Here is a 12,929-nt window from a genome sequence, read left to right as displayed (position 1 = left end):
GATTGTTTTCTAGCCACGCTACCCTCCACTCCAGCCTACGACCTGTTGAGGGGGGAAAAAAAATGACCTTTTTCACAGAATGCTCTGGAAGAAACTTTGTGTCTTAAAAATATTAATATTGGCAATCATGAAATCCTCAGTGTCCAAGAATTGTTTTTCTATTGCATGCCAATTGCCCTGCTAAGCATAATGGCAGATCGAAAACTATATAAATCAACCTCCCTGTTCTCAAGGAGCTTATTGTGACAGGCAGATTCTAAGATGACCTCCAAGGCCCTTTGCTCTTGTATATCCTGCCCCTCCTGACAGGGAACAGGGCTTTCATTTGCTTCTGCCAATAGAATCAGGCAAAGGTGAAAAGATATCATTTCTGGGCTTTCATTACGTTATGAGGCAAAGGTGAAGGGGTTTTGCAGATGTAATTAAGGTGGCTAATCAGTTGCTTTAAGTTAATCAAAGAGAGATTATCTTGGGCAGGTCTGACCTAATCAGATGAGCCCTTTAGAGGAAGGTCTGGAGGTCAGAGACTCCAAGCTGCAGGTTCTCTCTTGCCTTGAAGAAGTAAAGTGCCAGGCAACCTAGAGCTTCACAGACATGAACATTGCCCTGTGAGTCTGATGGAGGCCCCTGAGCACCCCTGAGCCTAGCTGAGACCCTGGTTCACACTTGCATAATGGGGGCAGTCTCATGAGATCCCAGGCAAAGGCTGACTTGTGGACATTGTGAGGTCATAAAAGCATGCTTTTTTTTTTTTCCCCCCTTTTTTAGGGCTGCGCCTGCAGCATATGGAAATTCCCAGGCTAGGGGTCAAATCTGAGCTGGAGCTGCAGCTGCTGGCCTACACCACAGCCACAGCGACAACAGAGTTGAGCCCTATCTGCGACTCACACCGAAACTCACAGCAATGCCGGATCCTTAACCCACTGAGAGAAGAGTTGCATCCTCATGGATACTTGTTAGCTTCGTTACTGTTGAGCTACAACAGGAACTGAATGTATGTGGTTTTAAGCTGCTCTGTTTGTTGTAACTTTTTATGTAGCAATAAAAACAAATGCACTTATGATCTAAGAAGGAGCTCTACAGAATTTAGTAAGTATTGGTAAAACCTAAGATTTGTTCTTTTGTTTTTGCTTTTTAGGGCTGCTCCTGCGGTACATGGAGGTTCCCAAGCTAGGGGTCAAATCAGTGCTACAGTTGCCGGGCTACACCACAGCCACAGCAACACCAGATCTGAGCCGCATCAGCTACCTACACCACAGCTCAGGGCAACAGCGGATCCTTAACCCATAGAGCAAGGCCAGGGATTGTTCTTAGTTGCTTTCGTTTCCGCTGCCCCACTACAGGAACTCCAACTTAAGATTTGTTAAAAAAAAATTTTTTTTAAACTTCTCAGAGTATTACATAAATAAGATGGAGAGGTGATATGTAACACTAATAATTACACCCTAGTAATAAAACCAGTCTTGTAGTTTAGAAACAATAGTGGCATTTTTTCCCCTTGGTTCCCTCTTGTCTCAAACACACTGTGGCTCAGACAACTGCTTATAGGAAGGTCCTCTGAGTAACATTAGCAGTCACATTTAGAAATGTCAGATAACTGCTCCAAGAAGGCGTTTTAAATTTCTCTCACAGCCCGAGCTGTCACCTTGGAGAGGAAGAGGTGGGTTCTGGGCCAAATCACAGGAAAAGATCTCTCTGGAATGCTAGGACTTCAAGAGTTACCTATTCCCACTCTAAGCAGGTAGATGGTTTGAGGCAGTGCCAAAAACAAGGCCTGGATTAATAGGAACATAGTACGCACACAGTAGGTCCTCAGCAAATATCAAATATAGGAAAGCGGCATCAGCTCTAGAAAAAAATCCTCCCTTTGAAAATGTTGGATGGGAGTACCCATTGTGGCTCAGCAGGTTAAGAACCCAATATAGTCTCTGTGAGGATGCAGGTTCGATCCCTGGCCTCAATGAGTGGGTTACGTATCCAGCATTGCCGCAAGTTGTGCAATAGGTCAGCAGCTGCAGCTCTGATGCGACCCCTGGCCTGGAAACTTCTTATGCTGCAGGGATGGGCCTAAAAAGAAACAAAACAAAACCAATCAAAAACATGTTGGATGGAATGGTTTGTCTATTAAGCACTTATTAGTGTGGATTTGACTTGAAAGGTTAAATTTTAGTGACCCTTTCTGGTATTAACGTCACTAGCAAAAGTGTGGAATTTTCTGGCCATTCTGATGACGGCCAGTGAGTGGAATGAGGTGGGGGAGTGAGAGGAGAGAGTAGGAGCAGAGATGGGAAGCCTGGCCAGTGGAGGCATCCCAGGCCTGCTCTGAGGAGGTGCCATAGCCCTGAGAGACCGAGGTCAGTGACCTAACACAGCAGACAGCTGAGCTCACAGGTAAGAGGGACCAAGCCCATGTGTCTCTGTGGGGACCCGGTGGGGAGCCCATTTGGACATCAAATGCAATTAATGAAACAGGAGGGGGTGAGACGTGAACAGGGCAAAGCCCGAGAGGTGGTCGTGTGGTGACTGGACAGGATGACCCTCTTGCTACAGCTTGCGAGCTTGGTCAGGCCACTCCACGCCCCCTCCCCAAGCTTTGGTCCCCGTGGTGGAAAAATAGGGATAATTCTAGCACCCACCTCACAGTGAAACTGGGCTCCTGTGAGAATGAAATGAGATACTTCACACGTATGTGCGGAGAGATGAAGGGTGCGCCATAAATATTTATGATTATGACTCACAGAGGTGAACCTAAAGGTAAATGACAGGAGTGACTGGCTGGATGTTACAATGTCTGGGGAATGCTTCACAGTCTGAGTCTCATTCCAGAAAATTCCATGCTCATCCTGGTGACCCCACTAACATCGGCGCCTGCTGGTTTGCTCAGGGACAGTACCCAGCCTCTGGCAGGCCAGGCAGGCAAAGATGCCTTGTGCTACGTGGGAGCGGGGTGCCTGCCTGTTGTCGCTGGGGTGGCGGCGGCAGTGGCTGGTGTGGCTGGCCTTCTTCCCCTCCACCCCCTGCTCCCCGCCAGCCTCCTTCCTCTCCCTCTGCAGGGGCCCAACAGTGGCCTTCTGTGCTCCTTTCTCTCTCTGCTTCCGCTGTGGCTGAACTCACCCTGATTCACAAGCTCCAGCTCTGCCCTGGGCGGCCTCAGGGCACAGGGACCAGGCAGTGGGGAGGGTGGCTGTCTCCACACTGAGAAGGGAAAAAGCCCTTATACTAATCAGGGTTGAAAACCCCCAAATTATGGCCATCAAGCAGAAAAGAACAACAAGAACGGGGCAGAGGAGGCCGGCCGCTGTGGGAACGCGGGCAGCGCACACACGTGGTGTCTGAGGCGGCCCCAGACCTTCCTGGGAAGGGAACAATCTTTCTGGCTGATTCCTCTGACTCTGTGTTTCCTACAATTCTACGACAAACATCCAGGAACATGAGAAAAGGAAACCGAGAAAAAATGTGTCCTGTGATCCAAATTTAAGCAAGAACAGGACAGACAATGTGAGCCAAATAGAAATGAGGCCAAGAGTGCTTTCTTGGGGCCCCAGCATTTTTTTTCTAAATGCCCAAACCTGTTTAACTGCTTCTTGTGAACATAGTCCTGGGATACAGCTCACAATGGGAAAGGAAATCTAATTAGCACTGGCAACTTCACCTTCTCTCTTAGGTCAATCTAGTCAAACAGCACATTAACAGTGATTGCTACCCCATTGATTACTGACTGAAAGGAAAGAGAGAGGAAGTGGGGGGGGGGAGGTGACACACTTTAATTAAGGTTATGGAGTTCCCTTTGTGTCTCAGCAATAACGAACTCCAATGGTGTCCATGAGGACAAGGGTTCAATCCTTGGCCTCACTCAGTGGGTTACTGATCCAGCGTTGCTGTGAGCTGCTGTGTCTCTTGCAGGTGCAGCTTGGATACCACGTTGATGTGGCTGTGGCGTAGGCCAGCAGCTGCAGCTCCGATTCAGTCAACAGCCTGGAAACTTCCATATGCGGCGAGTGTGGCCCTAAAAAGCAAAAAAAAAAAAAAAGTCTACAGTTAGGCCCTGAAAGGTGTTATTCACAACTCACATTTGGATATTGCTCTACAGTTGGCAAAGAAGTTGAGTAATTTTTATTACATTTGGTCCTATTACCGACCTGGGCGCTTGGCCTCCCTTAACCAATAGAAATTGATAAGAGGCCGGGCAAGAGATTCAGGCAAGGCTTTATTGGGGCCCCTGCTGCAGCAGGAGAAGGCAAAAGCAACTAACAGGTTCCCATGCTTGCTTCCAAAAAGGTTAAAACACTGACCTGGTTCCTTATATGGGGCGAGTGTAGGGGCGGGTCCAGGGGTCAGGTCAGAGGCGTGGCTTGGATGGTCGGCCCACCCCTTAGCGGTGTTGTGTGCAGAGGGCATGCGCAGTACCCCGCCTTTGCTCCTAACACCCTGCTTTTGCTCTGGGCTCTTAGATGTGGCAACTGGGTTTTTAGTCTTTTTGTAACTTTTTGCCATTTTATTTGCCCCTAATTTGTCCCAACTGCGCATGTACACAGTTATTTTTAGTCCCTTAGAGTTTCTTTGTATTTTGCTGCTCTAGATGTTTGTCCAGGTACGAGCACTGCAGCCACTGCAGCAAAGGGTCTCAGGTCCCAGGTGCTGTCTCACTCCTTCACTACCTGGCTCTGAGGACGATGGTACTGGCCCCCTGTCACAAGTGAGGATGCCCTGCTGAGACTTACGAGATTGCTGCTTGAAGGAGGTCGCAGAGTGCCAAGAGTCCAAGGAGGCCTGATTCCAAACCTCCAGATCTTTCCCTTGCCCTGGGAGAACGGCCACAAGCAGGCCCAGAGAGGAAACTGAGGCACAGACTAGCAGAGCGACTCAGTTAAACGTTCACCATGTAAATGATACAATGGAGGACAGCCGCTGTGTTACAATATCTTGGAGTTTCACTATTATCTAAGTCAAAAACGACATCCAGCCGTGAGCTGTGGTGTAGGTCGCAGATACAGCTCGGATCTGGTGTTGCTGTGGCTGTGGTATAGACCAGAAGCTACAGCTCCGATTCAGCCCCTAGCCTGGGAACCTCCATATGCCGAGGGCGTAACCCTAGAAGACAAGAAATGAAAATAAAACTGAAAAAAAGACATCCAGGGACCTTCGATTTCTCATGAAAAGAGCTGTGTATCAAGAAAGCATCAGGCCAGTGGGAATGGGAAGGATTTAGCTATACTTTCTGTCTCATAATGTGCTAATCTTATTATCTCATAGTAGCTATTATCTGAGTCCTATGAATAATGTCATTCCAGTGTTTCTGGAGAATAGGAGTGGAGCTCCAGGCCCTTAAAAACAATCCTGGGCAGAGTCTGAGTAATCTAGTACATCTGAATCACAAGAAAGAGGCAAGTCTCGATTTGGAATCAGAAAAGAAATGATGCAAAGCTTTCTAAGCCCTGGAAGGGAGGGAAGCCCGGGCAGACCCAGGATCTGACTGCAAGGGGTTGGCTGCTTCTCTCCTGCCTATTCCACCACCAGCCGCCCCCGCTTCCCCAGCGCCCGCTGTGGCCTGCCCTCCTGGGCCCACCCTCCGCTCAAATCCTGCCCTTGTGATTGACAGGCCTCCGCGACCCGGAGGAGGAACCTCAAGGAGGAACCGGACCCCTCCTCGCAGAGCTGCTACCGCCACACAGAAGGGGCCCATTCTGCTTACAGGTTTGCTTCCCAGCCTGCTTCAAATCCCATTGAGGCCCAAAGCCCCCTCACTGGACCTGCCGGTTTTAGGATGCATATGTTTTTCCCCTTCCAAGCTCTTTTGTTGCATTGTGTATCACTTTCCTTACCTAGATACAAGGCTGTCTCCATGATGGGAGACCTTCCTTTCTAGAATTTCCAGGAAGTTCGGTTGCCTCCCACATGTTCAATTTCATGTAATTCAAACTGAAGTCTGAGACTCTTTTTCCTAATTCAGGAAAAGTTGTGAGCTTGGCAACCCAAATGGAAAGACTTTTTTTTTTTAATGGTAGTGGATTTGGGGGGTGTTTTTCTCATTTTGGTTGTGTGCGTATGTTTCATAAAGTGCATCGGAGAATTAAACTCAAAAAGCAACTGCTTGGAGAGATAGAAACTCTTGTAATTCATGTTGTGCATAATGGATCTGGCAGGCCCAAGCATAGAAATTTCCAGAAGTGTTTGCGTGGCAGCAGTTCTTAGCCAATTCACATTTTTTAGCTGTCCTGGCCGGCTGCCCAGCCTACAGAAAAAGTCTTGTATCTCCACAAGTTTGGCTGGCCTCTCTGACGAGTTTCCAAACTGCATGGCAACATTGGATGAGCTTATTTTCAAGTGCCAAAAAACTCCTGCTACTTATATCGTTACTAAATACCAGATGTGTTTAATACAGAGCAGGCAGAGCCAAACCTAGGGTAATCAAATAACCTATCATTAACATTTTCTAAAAACAAAAAATGCAATTGGAACACCAGATTACTGTTTTTCTTTGTTTGCTTTACGCCCTATTACTGGAACCCCTAGGGTGATGGGAACAGGACTCGGGGTGGAGAGGCCGGCTCTGGCAGCGGCCAAGACGCTGTTTACAATCACACCCCTGCACATCTGAAACATGTGTGAGAAAGTCAAGGCCCCAGCAGATTTCCTCTGCCCCGCTGCTCACATCCCTACCCCTGCACTCCCCACCCCAGGGGGTTCTGTGCAGGCGGTGGCTCTCACCACGCGGGAAAGGCACGGAAAAGCTGAGGTGCCCTGGGATTTGACCTTGAAGGAGAGAACTGTAGAGGGAGACGGGTAGGTAGGGTTGGGAGTTGGCAAATGAGAAGCTATGCAAGAGTGGGAAGCTGCTACTGCTGGAAAAGTGCAGAGACATTCTGAAAGGCTTGAAGAGGCAAGAGGATGCTGTGTGTCTTTGTCAGAGGCCCTGGCGGGGCTTCAGCTGGTAGCCCTTGCAGTGATTCTTCAGGCACAAATCCCCAGTTCCAACCCCGCCCCATCCCCACCCTGCCCATTGTTGTAATTTCTCTTCCTTGCTTCCCCTCCCTCTCTTCTTCCCTCCCTCCCTCCCGCCCTTCCTTCCTTCCTTCCTTCCTTCCTTCCTCTCCCTCCTTCCTTTCCTCCTGTCCTTTCCCAGGCTTGAGTTGCCTGGGAATCCAGGGCGAGGGAAGCATGGTGCCTCTCTCTCTATTCCAGGCCATTCCTGCCACCAGTTTCCCTCCGCCCGACCTCCATTGCCTGGGTGCTCAATCCTCCGAAACTCTATGCCGTCCCCTTTTTAGTCCTGCCTCCCAACGTTCTGAAAAGATGAAGAAGGCATCCTTGTCACCTCGAGGTTGGTGACCCCGGTAGATCAAATGGCAAGCATGAGTGTCAGGGGTGATTTGAGAAGAAAGATGGAAGTTTGCAAAATGAGATTTTATAGATGGAATCTCACCATAAGAAATTTGAGAGTTCATAACTATTCTGAAAATAGTTGTTATCTGCATTAAGACAACTGTATAAATAAAGGAATCAGTGATGCAGCCGGTTGGAGAGTTGTTTTAAGAAACCTGTCACTAAAAATGCAGTATAATCCAACGGTGCCTCGCCTGCCGTTTTGCCAAGGCAAACTCAGCTGGGAGGCTGCGGGGTTTCTCCACTGCGTGGAGTCATTAGGGGGATAAACCATCAGCCTGGTCTAATTAGCATTGAAACACTTCGCAAATATTTGACTTAAGGGGTTGCAAATAGTAAAATAATGTGGAGCTGATGTCTGCAATACCTTTCGAACTCGCCTCCTAACTATAGTCACATGTGTTTTACACATCAGAGGTGTTCCTGAAAAGTCAGGTGTGAATCCATATGCGACACGGAATTATGTTTCAGACATTCTAGGGATACTTCTTTTCTTTTCTTTTTTTTTTTTTAGCTTTTTGGCTTTTTGGCTTTTAGGACTGTGGCATATGGAGGTTCCCAGGCTAGGGGTCTGATCGGAGCTGCAGCTGCTGGCCTTCACCACAGCCAGAGCGACGTGGGATCCGAGCCGTGTCTGCAACCTACACTACAGCTCACGGCAGCGCCAGATCCTTAACCCATTGAGCAAGGCCAAGGATCGAATCCACATCCTCATGGATGCTAGTCGGGTTTGTTAACCGCTGAGCCATGATGGGAACACCAAGGGATACTTCTGACTTGGAGGAACTAGGTATCAGTGAAGAAGCTACAGAGAAAGCTTAATGCCCAAGACAGCTCATTCTGATGCCCCCTCCACCTCCAGCCTAGGCTGAGCCTTTGAGGACACTGTCAGCCTCAGCAGCGTCTCTGTTTCGTTGCTGGGTCTGAGAAGGAAAGGGCTAGTCCTAGAGAAGGGTCAACGGCAGGCTGTTGTGTTCCCCAGCAGCAAAACAGAGGAGGCTGGAGGAAACCACCCAAGCGCCAAGCTCTGCAGAGGGCAAGTGAAGTCGGAGTCTAAAAACAAAAAGTGGCGGAGCCCATCTCCTTGGAGCTGTTTATATTACATAACTCAAATAAACACAGCAGTGCAGGAATGGTTCCCTTGGCGGGGGCCGGTACCGCAGGGCCCAGAGGCGAACAAAAGGCATCTCCCCAGCCCCTGGTCAGAAATGGCTTCTTTAAAACAACAACAGCAACAGCAGCAGTAATAGTAACAATACTCAAGGACACACCAGGCCAATTCAGGAGGCTATCCTGAATAAATTAAGTAGAGGAATCATTCTAATTAGGACTCAAGAGGTGACTTTTTTTCCTTTTGGCTTCGGAGATAAATCCTCATCAGCAAAGTTGATGCCAGAATGGCTATTTTCCTTTGCAAAGGAGGGAAGTGAGGCCCTTGGCCCTGCTGTGAAATCCAGCAGGAGCACAGAGGCCGCTTTCTCAGGCACTGGACAGGCGTCTGACTTTCCGACTTCAATCCCCTTGTCAGCCTGGGGCACTGCTGGGGGCGGGCGGTGGGGGTCCCCAGCCTTCTGGGAAACATCAGGCTATTCCATGGAATCTGCAAGAAGAATACAAAAAAATCCAAGTTACCAACTGGGTAAAGGGACACAGGTCCACAGGTCCCGCGTTTGAACGAAATCAGAGAGTCTGGAAATTGAGAGCAGGCCAGAACCGACTGCAAGCTTTTCCGTCAGTAGCCTGCAGTCTCCCGGGACAGCAACCCCTATCATATGCCAGGGGACAAGAATAGAAAGAAAAATTGAGAACACAGCCCTGAGCACGGGCTGGTGGTATTGGTTGCCAACAGTTGCCCCATTAGTAGGCTATGGGGACATGCGAGGGAACATTTTCTGTACGAGGCTTGTGTTTAAAAATACATCTTGCTTCAAAGCTGGCTCGGGAGTGGCTGGAGAGTGAGAGTTTGCTTTTTTTGTGCTCAGTAGGTGAGCATCTTTCGGTGACTTACTGCACAGCACCCACATGCTAGGTGACAGTGACCGAGACCTCAGCCTCGCTCCCAGCAAGCTAACATCTTAGACAATTCCTGGGTGAAAGCCGCACTCCAGAAACATCCTCGGCATTGGCTTGCTGGAGGCACATGGGGCTGGGGGCAGGAGTGGAGGTTAGCTGAGGGGAACACCTCCCCACCGAGGCCTCTGACCCTTCTTATTCCATGGATGTGTCCTTGGGGGTATTTCCCTCTCCTTGTCCTTATTCTCAAAAGGAGGACACCAGCCTCTACCCACCTCCTAAGGGTGTCTGGGAGGAAGCGCTAGCAGCAATGACTTAAAAACTTTTGGCGGGTAAAGGAGTTCCCGTCGTGGCTCAGTGGTTAACGAATCCGACTAGGAACCGTGAGGTTGTGGGTTCGATCCCTGGCCTTGCTCAGTGGGTTAGGGATCCGGCATTGTCCTGAGCTGTGGTGTAGGTCACAGATGCGGCTCGGATTCCCTCGGTGGCTACAGCTCCGATTAGACCCCTAGCCTGGGAACCTTCATAAGCGGCGGGAGTGGCCCTAGAAATGGCAAAAAGACAAAACAAAAAACAAAAAACAAAAGACACCTTTGGCGGATATGAAGTTCATGATCAAGTGCTGGATGATGGCTTCCCTCACCTACCCTCCCTCATGTGTTACCTAAGCACGCATCCCCTTAAATGCTTTGCTGACAGACTGCCCTGTGGGGTGTGAAGCTGGTCTGCCAAGAAGACATCTCTGGTTCCTCCAGAGAGGTTTGCCTTTGCAGGAACCGCTGAAATCCTTCCATGTCCAAACGCATATTCTGGATAGAAAACAACAGGTGATGCACTGCAGAGGCCAAGAGGCTGTTAGGACCCGCCCATGGGTGCCTGGGTTGGGTCCCCCTTTCCCGGGGGGGTGGGGCGGGGAGATGAGAGGGGACAAATCCACATGGCAGGGTCAAGTTCAGGTCTGCCTTGAAGAAACCCTGGGGACCTCCTTCTTGAAAAACAAGTGGGACAGTGTGACAGCTGCGTAAGGAAGCCAGAGAAAAGGGTCCCCGGGGAAACCTCCCCAGGGAATGCTCTGCTTGCGGGAGGCAGTCAGGAGTGACACAGAAGACAGACAGCAGGAGGGGGGACAGCCAGGCCCCACAAGCTCTCCAAGGAATCCAGAATTAGGAGCGCCCCCCAGATGTGGAGTCTGATGGTGCCAGGGCGACAGCAGCGCTAACAGTGATGATGGTAGATATTCTTGGGGCCTGTTTGCAACAGACTGTCCTGAAGCCACGGCCCTGGAGGGGCCCTTTCTGGAAAACATCTCCCACTCTGGACTCCTCACAGCTCCTGTGGTCGTTTCCTTTGGGGGGTTTTTATCAACAAAACACACCCCAGGTTTTACGGTTGCCAGATATTGATGGCTACTTTCAACTCCGGTCAGTGGTTCCTTAGGGCACACGGGCAGTGGGACATCAGGACAGGAAGATGGGGACCAAGTGTCTATTGGGAGACACGATGCCCTGGAGGTGAAGGCAGACTGCATGACTGTCCCCATCTGTGGGCAGAGGCCCCCTCTGAAGCAGGCCAGTGGACCCTCCTACGGAAGCAACTGCCGCTGGACTTGTAGCCCAAAGGCCTGGATCTGACTGACTCCCAGGATCGACCGTGTCCAAGGCGAGACCTGGGCACATTATTAGTGAACCTTTCTGAGATTCAGTGGCCCCACCTGTGAGCTGGAGCGGAGGCAACCTCCCTGTCAGGGCAGCTAGGGAGTTCCAAGGAAGCACCTGACTCCCGGACCCGAGGAAGGCTGGCTGGATCAGCAACATCTGTACAGGGTGTGCCCTCCCTAGTCACCTAGCAGGTGGGGTGTCTTCTGGTCCCCTTCCCTGGGGGGAAGGGGCGCAGAACCCAGAAGTCAGCCTGCCACCTCGCCAGTGGTCCCTTCCATTGCCACCCCTGTAGCTCCTGGTTACAGAGGGGGGAGTCTCCCTCTTTCAGGCCCCTAGGGTACCACCTGGAGAACTACAGGCCCAGAAAGAGTAGAAAAAGACGGAAGCTCAGTGTTATATTCTTTCTAGATGAATCTCCAGGCTGCAGCCACCGCCCCAGGCGAGTCCCGGGCCCGCAGCAAACCTGTCTGCTGTGGGTCTGTCTCAACATGCTGCTTGGAAAGTCCAGATTTTCAGTGTAAACTTTGTTCTCCCTGCCCTTTCTTCCGGGATTCACAGAGGCAGCTCTCTCTGCAGCCCGATCTGTCCCCATCTCCTTGGTGCTGAAAGCCGAGGTCACACATGTCCCCGTCAGAACAAGTCCTCAGTGCTGCTGTCCTTTGGGAGAGCGTAGAGCCTGGCCGGCCTTGGCCCCTGAGTTCGCCCGGGTGTCAGTTTCTCAGTGGCACTATTTTTGGCAGACTTTTTTTTTTTTTTTATCCTTGTTCTTTATCACAGCCCCGTCGGGCAAATGACAGCGGAATTGCAAGCTTGAATGGGCTTGTCTGACAGGCCAACTTTTATCCTGGGCTCCGCTGCCTGACTTTTAGAAAGGAACTCCGAGCAGAGGATGGTAATTTCACACCGATTCTTTGCTGTAATTTGCTTTGGGGTTTAAAATGTCGCGTTTCAATCACTCTGGCTGCGTGGTGTAAGGGAGACGAGGAGCCACGCGTGTGGCTAATGTGTTTGTAATAGGCACACACAAAAGCGCTGCCTTGCTCTGAAGCAGCAGCACTGGAAACACTGACCAGCAGGCCAAGGCACTCTGTGGCAGGTATAAACAAGTGCATTAAAAAGGAACTCATGATAGATTCCCCGCTCTGGCAGAAAAAGGGCTGCTTGTGACAGAAGCCTCACGGAGAACATCTCCATTCTTTCTAATAATTTATTTTTATTTTTGAAAATTCTTTCGGCTGCTTCACAGAATATGGAGTTCCCCGGGGCCAGGGATCAGACCCATCTGAGCTGCCACTGCAACCAATGCCATAGCTGTGGCAAGCTAGACCCTCAACTCACTCTACTGGGCTGGGAATCGAACCTGCGTCCTAGTGCTCCAGGGACATGGCCTATCCCATTGCGCTGCAGTAGACACTCCAACATCTCCATTTTGCAAGCATGTACTAGAATATCTTTATGCCCCAGGCTGCATTCAGCAGAGGAGCGGGGTGGTTTTAGGCAAACCCCCAAAGTAGGAGGGTCTGAAACCCGAGATAGATCTAAAGTCAGTGAGGCACAGAGATGAGATGCAGCTGAGGATGCAACACTCAGCTTGGATAAAGGGAAGCTGACAGGTTTAGACCAGAAGGGAAGGGAGTCTCCACACTGATGAGAGCTGGTTAGGCTGTGTTTGGAGCGTCCTCTAAGGAAAAGGACCGATGCTCCTAGAAAGGTCAGCAGACATGGCTCTCCCCAGCCTAGAATAGGAAGTGATGGCTTTTCCTGATTGATAACCTGCCTGTGGAAGCATCTGGCCTGTTCCTTCACTACTCTCACCACCCTCACGATGGAGGCCACACTGCCTGATGTTTGATTATTCTTCTTGGCCTCTACTGT

The 12,929-nt window shown here is 50.2% G+C and overlaps 2 long non-coding RNA genes across 2 annotated transcripts; one reads left to right on the top strand and one right to left on the bottom strand.

Annotated features, from left to right (window-relative positions):
* On the top strand, window positions 2,165-7,927 carry LOC106506002. Its single transcript, XR_002338684.1, has 3 exons — window positions 2,165-2,391; window positions 4,580-5,694; window positions 7,183-7,927. It is a non-coding gene; the product is annotated as an uncharacterized LOC106506002 (long non-coding RNA).
* LOC110256752 lies at window positions 8,658-12,494 on the bottom strand. Its single transcript, XR_002338680.1, has 2 exons — window positions 11,518-12,494; window positions 8,658-8,983 (listed from the first exon to the last, which is right to left on the bottom strand). It is a non-coding gene; the product is annotated as an uncharacterized LOC110256752 (long non-coding RNA).

The sequence above is a fragment of the Sus scrofa genome, chromosome 14 (genome assembly GCF_000003025.6).
Source record: "Sus scrofa isolate TJ Tabasco breed Duroc chromosome 14, Sscrofa11.1, whole genome shotgun sequence".
NCBI classification, from domain to species: Eukaryota; Metazoa; Chordata; class Mammalia; order Artiodactyla; family Suidae; genus Sus; species Sus scrofa.
This window is presented reverse-complemented; position numbering and strand designations above follow the sequence as displayed.